The 12,321-nt window shown below is 34.5% G+C and overlaps 1 protein-coding gene across 5 annotated transcripts in view; it reads right to left on the bottom strand.

Moving 5' to 3' along the window:
- The window catches only part of LOC5566288 (RNA-binding protein Musashi homolog Rbp6), a 1,418,593-nt gene that overhangs the window by 529,467 nt on the left and 876,805 nt on the right, over positions 1-12,321 (bottom strand). The window lies entirely within an intron of this gene.

The following is a 12,321-nucleotide window of genomic DNA, read 5'->3' as shown; positions in this document are numbered from 1 at the left end:
GGTTAGCGGCTCCAGTCGGTGAAAACTTTTCGTCAAACGAAAAATTCTGGGCTGTGCTACTAAGTGTTTCGTGTTGTCCGTTGCCTAATGTTAGTGATCGTTCAGTCTGTGCAACCTATGTGCTAAAGACGGTGTAATTTGTCATTTTTTTATTATTATGGCCATGGAAGACACGTTGCCCAAGAACTCCTCCATCCTATTTTACCAAACATACTAATATTTCAAACGATTAAGTGTGATTTTCGAAGTTGTTTAGTTTATTACCAAAGTATACGACGGACAAACACTTTTTCCTTCTTTTAGAAAGCATAATCATCAGACTTTTTTGCTTTAATGCATTATTTAGGTTAGTAAAATAGTACTATACAGCAAAGTTATGCCAGTAATACAGAAATCAGAAATTAAATCCACTCACGAACGCAATAAAACGCTTGTGCATGCCAAGTTCACCTTGAAACAATTTCCGCATTTTTTATGCGCCATACTGTAATTTCGCACAGAAAAAAATAACATAACATTAATTCAGAGATATTGCTTTAAGTAGTTGGATTATTTTCAGTTAAATTTCAGTAATTAGAATTTCTCAAGGAATTTTTCTAATAAGGGAGAAGCACCAATTTACGATAATAAAATTTTGTCCTACTTTTTGTGAGAATTCGAAAATTGGCATATATAATTCTTGAAGGTCGAAAACTAGTGTATATTCCATATCCCGATATACTGTATAACTCTATGATTTTTCCGGCCCCTTCATATTTCCATACATCATGCCTCCACAAACAAAGAAATATTCGGATACGTGAAAAATTCACGTATAGAATGTTAAAAACTTATTCTTTATTTCTTCATATTTTCCTCGTCAAATCCCTCAAGAACTCCTCCTGGGATCATTTTGGTGATACAGGGTGATATTCGTGGAATAGGCAAAATGATTGAGACAAACAAAATGTTGCCAAAATTCTAATATTTATAACTTAAAGAAAAATGGGTGAAATTGGAATTTCATCACCTTTTTTTAAGAAACAACATAACATTTTGTTGATAAATTTCGAAACTTCCAAATCATCAGGAAAAGACCAAAATGTTTCTAAACATATTACTCCAGGTATTTTTCCTGTGATGTTTCAATAAACGAGGGATAGTTTTAAGGACTTTCTCAGAAGTTTTAAGGCATCCGAGAATTTCTCACTATCCAGGATTCTTCTACGAATATTCATTGTAACTATTTGTAGAATCTAGAAAGTAATATTTTGAAGGCTTCCCTAGAGCAATTCTTAAATATGTTTTCAGATGTGTTCTTGAATTAATACCATTTGTAGCACTTGAAGGAAAATCTAATATATTCTTCAGGTTGTTGTTGACTAACTCCTATTGTCAGTCAAAAATTAAGCAATTCCTAGGAAAATTGCTGGATTGATTTATTGAAATAATGTAATACTTTCAAATATATCCCGACCGGTGGATTAAACAGAGCTGGAACAAATATAATGCAGTTACCGCATTTCGTTTCTAACAACATATGTTATAATACTGGCTGATTAGTAGTTAAAATAAACAAAATTTTGACCGAATATGTAGAAGAACACCAAACTAAATTGATACAAATTTTGTTATAATTAATGAATGTAACTCATCATGCTCCAAGTCAAACAAAAATATAACATGTTATTCACTATATCTGAATTAATACGAAATTTGTTACTTTCTTTACATGAATAAAAATGCAGATGTATGAGAAAATGCTCTCACTTTTTTATAACAAACTGTGTTATACTTATGTTTTAAATAGAAATGAATTTGGAACAGCGTTTGTTATTATAACAAGTTTTGTTTTAATCATGTTCTAAGTTTATCTATCAACTCAAAGTGCATCTATCAAAAGTGAAACAAAATTTGTTATTTGTAACAAAACTTGACATAATTCTGACACAATTTTGTTGAAATCCACTGATCGGAATTTGTTATTATTCCCGGTTAAAATACAAAAAAAAGTACTCACAGGATTATCTTTAGTTTTGTTAAGAGGAAAATAACCATCATCATTTTACAAATTTTCAAACCCAGTTTTTTGTCCAAAATTGAAGCAATGTTCGAGATAATCTATCATTGCATTGCACTTGCTATCTAAAACGCGATGATAAATGTTCATGAGAATTCCTTGAAATTTAAACAAAAAAAAACTGGTGTTTCATTTTTAATGATTGATGATGATTGAATGATGGATTCTTGAGCCTTAAGCTCCTGCATCATTTTTCGGGGGAACCTTTGAAAATTTTTGAAATTGTAGTAAGAGTCAGTGACGAATTCTATAGAGCCGTTATTAGGAGAAGACTCAATTGAAGGATTATTTGAGCTTTTATTAGAAAGTGGAATTCAACTTTGACATACTGTATCTATGGAACTACAAAAGATCTTGCACTTATATTCTGAGAATATCTTAATGAAAGTGTTAACTATGTACTGATGTTGAAGAAAACTCTATAAGATATCTAGAGATATCTCTGAAAACCCTTTCAATAATTCAAAACAGAATGCTAGGAAAACTATGAGTAGCAATTTCTGAAAAATAGTTTAAAAGATTACTGAAAATATACAAAGAAAATAAAACAATTTTACGAGGAATTATATGAAATATGTTTTCAGAAAATTCCTAATTTATTTCTGAGTAAATTTTAAGGGAAGCTGCTCAGATCTATAGCACAAAAGTTTCAATTGAACATAAACAGTTTGTAAATTATTCCCAAGGATTGCAGTTCGTCAATACTGTACAATCGTCTGTAGGTCACAATAGAAATTTTGATATTTTGCGTAATGCTGTGGTTTGAAAATGATCAAAATTTTGATAGTTTTTATAATAAATAAGGTTAATCACAACCAGTTATAATAAAATTGTTGATTTCTCAAAAAACCCTTAAAGATGCGTTGATTTAGAGAAGTCAAAAAAATTGTTTGCGAAATTCAAATTTTGTCATTTACGTTTTAAGAAAAAATCATGGATGAAAATCTGAGACCATTCTTGAAGAGATTTCTAAGGAAACATCTTGAGCTATTCTTGAGTGCTCGTTGAAGAAAATAGATGTTTTTCATAAAAAAATACTGGAAGAATCTCTAGAGTTATTCCAGTAACAATACTGAAAAAAATATAACGAGAAATATTTTAAGGAATCACTAAAGGAATTCATGGAGAAATTTGTCAAGGCGTCTCCAAAATTATTTCTTGATGGATCTTTTGAAACACTTCTTATAAAATTTTTAAGATAGCTAGTATTTTTTTGTCTAGATACTTCGAGCTGCATAACACATCTCAGACAGATTCCTTACTTCATCTGTTAATGACTTTGAAAGATCTTTGGCTGAATGCTATTTTTATGTAGGATTCTTCAAAAAGTGTAGATACAATTATTTTATTCAACATTTAACGTTGTCAGAGTTAGAATATTCATTTTTTTTTTTTGTAGAAACAAATTGATTTTGATTGTTTCCATCAATCAGAGAACCGCATTGACCCTCTGACTACGCCCATGGTTCTGCAGCATCCGGTGGGCTCGCTACGGTTCCGCACCAAAAAACCCCCCACCGGTGCAATTGAAATAAAATTATACAAATTGCAGAAACCTTGCTCTCGCGCTGTGTTCAAGCCAGGGAAAAAAGCACTCTTTTTTTCGTCCCATCCCCATGGCCAGGACGATGACTATGACGACGACGACGACGACGACGTTAGGCTCTTTGATGAAACATCAAAAAATATGATGAGCCATTTCATCGAGGCCGCTGAGGAGGGCGACGTCGATGGGGAAACCGAAAACATTTGTACATCCGCTTGCAGAACTCAGACATCCTCCGGTACTCGAACACACGGGAGCAGACATCAGAGCGCGCGGACTCCAACAACGGAAGTGAAGAGGTGGATTTATCCATCCATTTGAGTATTTTTTTTTTCGTTTAGTTTTTTTTTACGGAAACCATCAGCCGCAACATTTCTGCTGGAATCACTTAATGATGTTGGGAATGTTTCGGTTTTTTTTTCGGTGCGGCAGTGGCCAGCCTTAGAGTTGCGGTGCGGATGTAAATTTAGGCAAATTTCACCCGACTTGTGACGATTATGAAATTCTCTTTTGAGTTTTGGAGGGCTTTCGAATTTGACGCAGATACCTTTTGATACAAATATGGGAATGGGTTACATCTAAGAATTAAATAGAAATAATTTTGGGAATATTGGCTATATTCTTAGGTTTAAAGATCATTCCAAAGTAATTCTTGTAATTTCAATCTACATTATATTAAAAGCTTTGTGGGCTTTCTTTCAGAAGCTTGGAACGCCTCCTTTCAGAAGCTTGGAAAGCTTCCTTTCAAGAGCTTGGAAAGCTTCGTTTCAGAAGCCTGAAAAGCTTCCTCTAAGAAGTTTGGAAAGCTTCGTTTCAGGAGCTTGGGAAGCTTCCTTTCAGAAGCTTGGGAACCTTCGTTTCAGAAGCTTGGAAAGCTTCTTTTCAGAAGCTTGGCAAGCTTTCATTCAGAAGCTTGGAAAGCTTTTTTTAGAAGCCTTTCTATGTTTCAGAAGTTTGGGAAGTTTCCTCTCAGAAGCTCGGAAATCTCCCTTTCAGAAGCTTGAAAAGCTTCCTTTCAGAAGCTTGGAAAGCTACTTTTCAATATCTGGATGTTGAGATAAAGGATTTTTTTCATTCCATAGTCTTTTCAACTGCTATTAATATTTGGTCCATAGTAGTCTTTTTAGTAGAATAAATAACATATTTTCTAAAGGATCCATAGTCATGAAGACCGCGTTTTTTTTAATAGGAAATTAATTAATTGTCAACAGAATTGTGCAATTGTGGTTCGATGAAAATGCAATGTTTGCATTAAGATCAAACCGAAACTAAGTTTGATTTTCGGATGTTGATTTCAGGGAAAATGCACTTAGATGCCATCTTGATTGCTCACTCACGGTTGGAAGCATGCAGTCCCACTTAATGACTCTCCTAAATGTCCCCCTCCCGACACAAACATCAAAGGCGACGACAGTTCCTCGGTCAGTGCTTTTGTTCGAGTGAGCTTACCTGTAACGAGACAAAACAGAACACAAGAAGAAATCTCATTAGCAATCTTCGGAAAGCATTCCAGGTGGAAAATTTTCAATTTCAACATCAATACACAGCTCACACACAGCCACACAGTCATCCCTCCAGCAGACAACCCGATATGAATCTCTCTCTCCGACTGTATATATTGTTTCGAACCAGAATGGAAAACCAATTTCGCATGTCCATTAGTTCTTGGGTTTGTCTCTTTCCTGCTTGGAGAATTCCTCGCCACTCCCGCACAGGAGTTGTGTTTCAAGTTGTTCCGAGCTCATGGCATGAAAGATTGATTCCTCTGTCGGGCAATTTCCCGTTTGTTGTCTGTGTATTGGTTCAAATACCTACCAAGAAAGCGACCTCTCTCGGTGTCTCTCGTTCCTTACACCTTCCGGCTTCAAGATTCCTCGCTCCATTGCACCCATCGCACAGTGGCGGAAATTCGGGAAAAATCAAATTTTCAACTTAATTGAAAGAAAATTGATTTTTCGAGAATTTCTTAAAGTTGAAGGAAACCAAAATTATAATCAGCATAAGAAAAAATGATAAATTATCAAATTTTCAGCAGTTTTGGAAAAAAAATTTAGATTTTGTTCGGCTTTTGAATTATTGCCCGCCACTGTGATCGGTTCGAATGGTGTCACCAACGAGGTAAGAAACACTCCATCAACCTGTCATCGATGATGGTACACGCGTCGGTTGTTGTCGGATGGGTGGCCACCCCTGCCAACGACAAAACCCTGATTGCCTCCCCCCATTATCTTCAACCCCACCAGCACCAGTATCTACTGCGTTGAACCGATTGTGTCCGACGAACAATGAACACAATAATAATACTAAACTATCGCTTTAATTACATTGCCCGGGGGATATCGTCCAGAAAAGCATACACACAATTTCACCCACATGTCCGAGCTGCTGCTGCTGCTGGTGCTGAGGGCGAAATTGCATTCAGATGCGACGGCGCCCACCCACCCATACAGGGCTTGGTTTGGTTGGCCTCAGACAAGGGACATGGGCTCAACTCGGTGGCAGGCATCACTCCGACTGGATGACAGTAACAGGGCTAACAAGGCAACGCTGAACTCACTCCAGTTGCACAAGTGGAAGTGTTGCCAGATTTCTGACTGAAGCAATTCCTCATAATTTTTATCAATGCTGAATTTTGATGGAAGAGTTTCTTAAAGTTCATGACCTACATCCTCATCAACGGCAACAAATTTGATAACCCTTCTCGTCTCCACTCTCCTTCTGACATATAAGTTCGCCAGTTTTCGTTATCCCTCATCCGTTCATTCATTATCGGGTTCCTCATATGTGGGCGCAGAGAAGGGATCCATTATCCTGCAACGCGAAGGACGTAACCACACCAGCAAGTCTATCGCCCATATATCAGCCAGAAAGCAGGTAGGACGTATTCAGCTAACCGACTTCTGCCCTATTGGTACGGTGCGGTGTGTGGTTGGCGTTCGTCTACGGCGCGGTATGGATGATAATCAAAAATCGCTCGCACTGGAAACTATACACTTCGCGATGGAGGCAGGGGTTCTCCAATCGCGAATTTTTATTGATATTTGACCAACATTTTGCAATTTTGTACAATTTTACATAATTTTGTGCAATTTTATACAATTTTGTACAATTTTGTACAATTTTGTACAATTTTGTACAATTTTGTACAATTTTGTACAATTTTGTGCAATTTTGTACAATTTTGTACAATTTTGTACAATTTTGTACAATTTTGTACAATTTTGTACAATTTTGTACAATTTTGTACAATTTTGTACACTTTTGTACAATTTTGTACAATTTTGTACAATTTTGTACAATTTTGTACAATTTTGTACAATTTTGTACAATTTTGTACAATTTTGTACAATTTTGTACAATTTTGTACAATTTTGTACAATTTTGTACAATTTTGTACAATTTTGTACAATTTTGTTCAATTTTGTGCAATATTGTGCAATTTGTACAATTTTGTACAATTTTCTGCAATTTTCTACAATTTTCTACAATTTTCTACAATTTTCTAAAATTTTCTACAATTTTCTACAATTTTCTACAATTTTCTAAATTTCTACAATTTTCTACAATTTTCTACAATTTTCTACAATTTTCTACAATTTTCTACAATTTTCTACAATTTTCTACAATTTTCTACAATTTTCTACAATTTTCTACAATTTTCTACAATTTTCTACAATTTTCTACAATTTTCTACAATTTTCTACAATTTTCTACAATTTTCTAGAATTTTCTACAATTTTCTACAATTTTGTATAATTTTCTACCATTTTCTACCATTTTCTACAATTTTCAACAATTTTCTACAATTTTCTGCAATTTTCTACAATTTTCTACAATTTTCTACAATTTTCTACAATTTTCTACAATTTTCTACAATTTTCTACAATTTTCTACAATTTTTTACAATTTTCTACAATTTTCTACAATTTTCAACAGTTTGAGAAGCTCTCTTCCAAAACCTGGAGAATCCTTTTTTAAGAAGCTGGCAATATTTCCTTCCAGAAGTTTGGGAAGCTTCCTTACAAAAGCTTTTCAAACTTCTTTCCATAAGCTTTTCAAACTCCCTTCCAGAAGCTTTATTCTAAAAATACAGGAAATTTCCTTCAAGAAGCTTGGGATGCTTTCTTGCAAGAACTTGGTAAGCTTCGTTCCAGGAACTTGGGATGCTTCGTAACAGAAGCTTGGGAGCTCTTTCACAAAAGCTTGGGAATCTTACTCACAGAAGCTTGAGAAGCTTCCTTCAAGAAACTGGGGAAGTTTTCTTCCTGAAGTTTGAGAAGAATCCTTCCAGAAGCTTGGGAAGCATCCTTTCAGATGCTTAGGAAAATTTCCTTCCAGAAGCTTGGGATTACAACCTTCCAGATGCTTGGGAAACTTTGTTCTAGAAGCTTGGAAAGCATCCTCACCGAAGCTTTCTTCTAGAAGCTTGTGAAGCTTTCTTGCAGAAACTTTTGAAGTTCTCTTCCTGAAGCTTGTGAAGCTTCCTATAAAAGCTTACAAGGTTTCGTTCCAGAAACTTAGAAAGTTTTCTTCCAGAGGTTTGGGAAGCTTCCTCACATAAGCTCTGGAAGCTTCCTGTCAGAAGCTTAGGAAGCTTCATTACACAAGCCTGAGAAGCTTCATTCCTAAAGTTTGGAAATCTTCCTTCCTTAAAGTAAGCGTGAGAAGCTTTATTCCAAAAGCTTGAGAATCTTTTTGCAAGAAGCTGTTGAAATTTCATCTCAGAAGCTTGGGAAGCTTTTGTCCAGAAGCTTGGGAAACTTTTTTCCAGAAGCTCGGAAAACCTCCTTACAGAATTAAAAGCTTCTTCCTTCCAGAAGCTTTCTTCCAGAAGCTTTCTTCCAGAAGCTTGTGTAGTAGGGTGCGGCTTATTTTTCAAAAGTTCTCAAAACCAATAATTCGTATGCTCGACTGAATTCAAATCACATTAACAGAGAAACCTCAAAATCTGAGACAATACTATTAACATTTAGAGGTGGCGCAAGCGTCTTGAAGGTGAATTTTCAGGTTGTAAAAAATGACCTTCAGTGACGTAAACATAACTTTGTAGAACATCAAATTTGTCTTAAATCAAAACTAGTCTTAGTTTAAAATACTTTTATCCAAATTTGTCTTCATTTTACTAAAAGTTTAAACTTTGGTTGACCATAACTTCTTTTATGCTCAATCGATTCTAAATCTTTTTACATGTTTTTGAAGCAAGTTTAATTGTTTTCAAATAGTTCATACAACCCATTTTTTTCAAAAAAAATATTCAACAGAAACTTTTCAAAAACTTGTTTTCTAATGAAAAAATCAAATTTCTTAAGATTATTTAAGATTTTTCACCGGAAATTGCTTTTTTTCTATAAATCTTAAACTTATAATGCATTTTGCCTTAATTTGTATTTTTTAACATATGCAAGCATGATTTTGTTTCAAAATTATTTAAAAATTGTTGAAAAATCCTTCTCAAATATTTAAGAAATGAGAAAACCCAGTTGCAGCTTTAGAGATAATGTATAACTGGCAAAAATTTGAAAATACTGGCATTTTTCGTTAAAAAATCATGTTTTTGTGCAGTTTTTGCTGAATAACTTGGTCAAGACATATATTTTAGTTAAATGTGATGTGTGAAAGGTTTAAAAACAATTGTAATAGCTTCAAAAGCATGTCAAAAGATTTGAAATTGGTTTAGTTATTGTGAAGTTATGGTCAAGCAAAGTTAAATTTTTTAGTGAAATGAGGAAAAATTTGGAATAAATTACTTTTAACTAAAACTTGTTTTGATTTTAGAAAAACTTGATGTTCTACAAGGAATTCATAAATTTAATTTTGAAGGTATTGATGCTAAAAGTTTTAAAATCGGTAGAAAAATATCAAAGTTATGTTTACTTCACTGAAAGTCATTTTTTACAACCTGAAAATTCACCTTCAAGACGCTTGCGCCACCTCTAAATGTTAATATTTTTGGCTCAGATTTTGAGGTTCCTCTGTTAATGTGGTTTGAATTCAGTAGAGCACACGAATTTTTGGTTTTGAGAACCTTTGGAAAATAAACCGCACCCTATTGTGGAGCTACATTCCAGAAGCATAGGAAATTTCCTTCCAGAAGCTTGGGAAGCTTCGTTCCAGGAACTTGGGAAGCTTCATTCCAGGAGATTGTGACGCTTTCTAACAGAAGCTAGGAAGCTTCCACACAAAAGCTTGGGAAGCTTACTCACAGAAAATTGAGAAGTTTCCTTCCAGAAGCTTAAGAAGCTTCCTTCAAAAAGCTTTCTTTCAGAAGCTAGAGAAGCTTCCTTCAATAAAGAGTTGGCGATGATGACAAAAGTTCTCAAATAGCGAATTTTAATTGATTTTTGTACAACTTTATGAAATTTTGTACAATTTTACAATATTTTGTCCTATTCGTACAATTTTGTACAACTTTGTACAATTTTGTATTATTTTGTACAATTTTGTATAATTTTTTACAATTTTGTACAGTTTAAAACAATATTGAAAAAAGTTTTGTTCTATTTACTCCAATTTTAAACAATTTTGAACAATTTTGTTAAATGTTGTACAATTTTGTACATTTTTGTAAAATTCAGCACAATTTTATATAATTTTGTAGAATTTTGTACAATTTTGCAGAATTTTAAGCACAATTTTAGCCGAAATTTGTTACATTTAGTGTACAAAGTTGGACAAACAAATTTAATAATTTTGAAACTATTTATTTTAAAGCCTAGGTAGGTTTTGTTCCTTTTAAAATGAAATGTCCGGGAGCATTTCCTAGAATTTCTTTGAGAGTTTCTCTCTAAATCCTAAGAAGATTGCTTCCGAAATGATGAGAGGATTTCTCTCGGAACTCTGAGAAGTTTTCTCTTGAAATGCTTAGAAAATTTCCCTTGCAATCTTGAAAGAATTTCTCTTGAAATCCAGAGAGGATTTCTTTCGGAATTCAGAGATGGTATCTCTTGAAATCCAGAGAGGATTTCTCTCGAAACCCTGAATGGATTTCTCCCCAAATCCTGAGAAAATTTCTCTGATATCCTCGAAGGATTTCTATCAAATCCTGAGAGCATTTCTCAAATCATGAGAGGATTTCTCTAGAGATTTTGAAAGGCTTTCTCTTGAAATCCTGTGAGGATTTCTGTTAGTATCCTGAGAGGATTTCACTTGAAATCCTCTCGAATTCTGAAAGGATTTCTCTCGACACCCTGTGAAGATTTTCCTTGAAATCCTGAGTAAATTTCCCTTGAAATCTTGAGAGGGTTTGTCTCAAAATCCTGAGAGGATTTTTCTCTAACTCCTGAGAGGATTTCTCTCGAAATCCTGAGAGGATTTCTCTCGAAATGCTGAGAGGATTTCTCTCGAAATCATGAGAGGATTTCTCTCAACATCCTGAATGGATTTCTCTCGGAATCCTGAGAAAATTTCTCTGAAATCCTCGAAGGATTTCTATCAAGTCCTGAGAGCATTTCTGTCCTGAGAGCATTTCTCTAATCCTGAAAGGATTTCTCTTGAGATTTTAAAGGTTTTGTCTTGAAATCCTGTGAGGATTTCTGTTAGTATCCTGAATTTTGAGAGGATTTTCTTGACACCCAGAGAAGATTTCTCTCGAAATCCTGAGAAAATTTCCCTTGAAATCTTTAGAGGATGTGTCTCGAAATCTTGAGAGGATTTCTCTCGATATCCTGAGAGGATTTTTTCGAAATCCTGAGAGTATTTCTCTCGAAATCCTTAGAGAACTTTCTTCCACATCCTGTGAGGATTTCTTTCGCACCCCTGAAAGGATTTGTCTCGAAATTCTGAGAAAATTTCTCTGAAATCCTGGCAATCAAGTCCTGAGAGCACTTTCCGTCAAATCCTTAGAGGATTTCTTTTGAGATTTTAGATGGCTTTCTCTTGAATTTTTTTGAGGATTTCTGTTAGTATCCTGAAAGGACTTCTCTTGAAATCCTTTTGAATTTAGAGAGGATGTCTCACGACACCCTTAGAAGATTGCTCTCGGAATCCTGAGAAAATCTCCTTTGAAATCTTAAGATGATCTGTTTCAAAATCCGGAGTGGATTTCTATCGAAACCTTGAGAGGATTTGTCTCTAAATACTGAAAAAATTTCTCTGAAATTCTGGAAGGATTTCATTCAAATTCTGGAAGGATTTTTATCAAATTCTGGAAGGATTTCTATCAAATCCTGAGAGCATTTTTCCTGAAATCCTCCTGAGATCCTGAAAGGCTTTTCCTTGAAATCCTGTGAGAATTTCTGTTAGTATCCTGAAACTCCTTCTCGAATCCTGAAATCCTCTCGAATTCTGAGAGGATTTCTCTCGACATCCAGATTTCTCTCGAAATCCTATGAAAATTTCCATTGAAATCTTGAAAGGATTTCTCTTGAAATCATGAGAGGATTTCTCTCGAAATCCTGAAAGGATTTGTCTTGAAATCCTGAAAAAATTTCCTTGAAATCTATTAAGTCATGAGAGCATTTCTTCTCAAATCCTGAAAGAAATTCGTTTCAAATCTTAAGATTATTTTCATTGAGAGATTTCTCTTAAAAATCCTGGGGGGATAACTGGGAAGACAAGAAGACAAGAAGACAAGAAGACAAGAAGACAAGAAGACAAGAAGACAAGAAGACAAGAAGACAAGAAGACAAGAAGACAAGAAGACAAGAAGACAAGAAGACAAGAAGACAAGAAGACAAGAAGATAACTATAAATTTTGTTTTGGGTTGGGAACACCTGC

This window comes from Aedes aegypti, chromosome 2, assembly GCF_002204515.2.
Source record: "Aedes aegypti strain LVP_AGWG chromosome 2, AaegL5.0 Primary Assembly, whole genome shotgun sequence".
Taxonomy (NCBI): Eukaryota; Metazoa; Arthropoda; class Insecta; order Diptera; family Culicidae; genus Aedes; species Aedes aegypti.
Note: the sequence above shows the minus strand (reverse complement) of the source record. Positions and strands in the feature narration are given on the sequence as shown.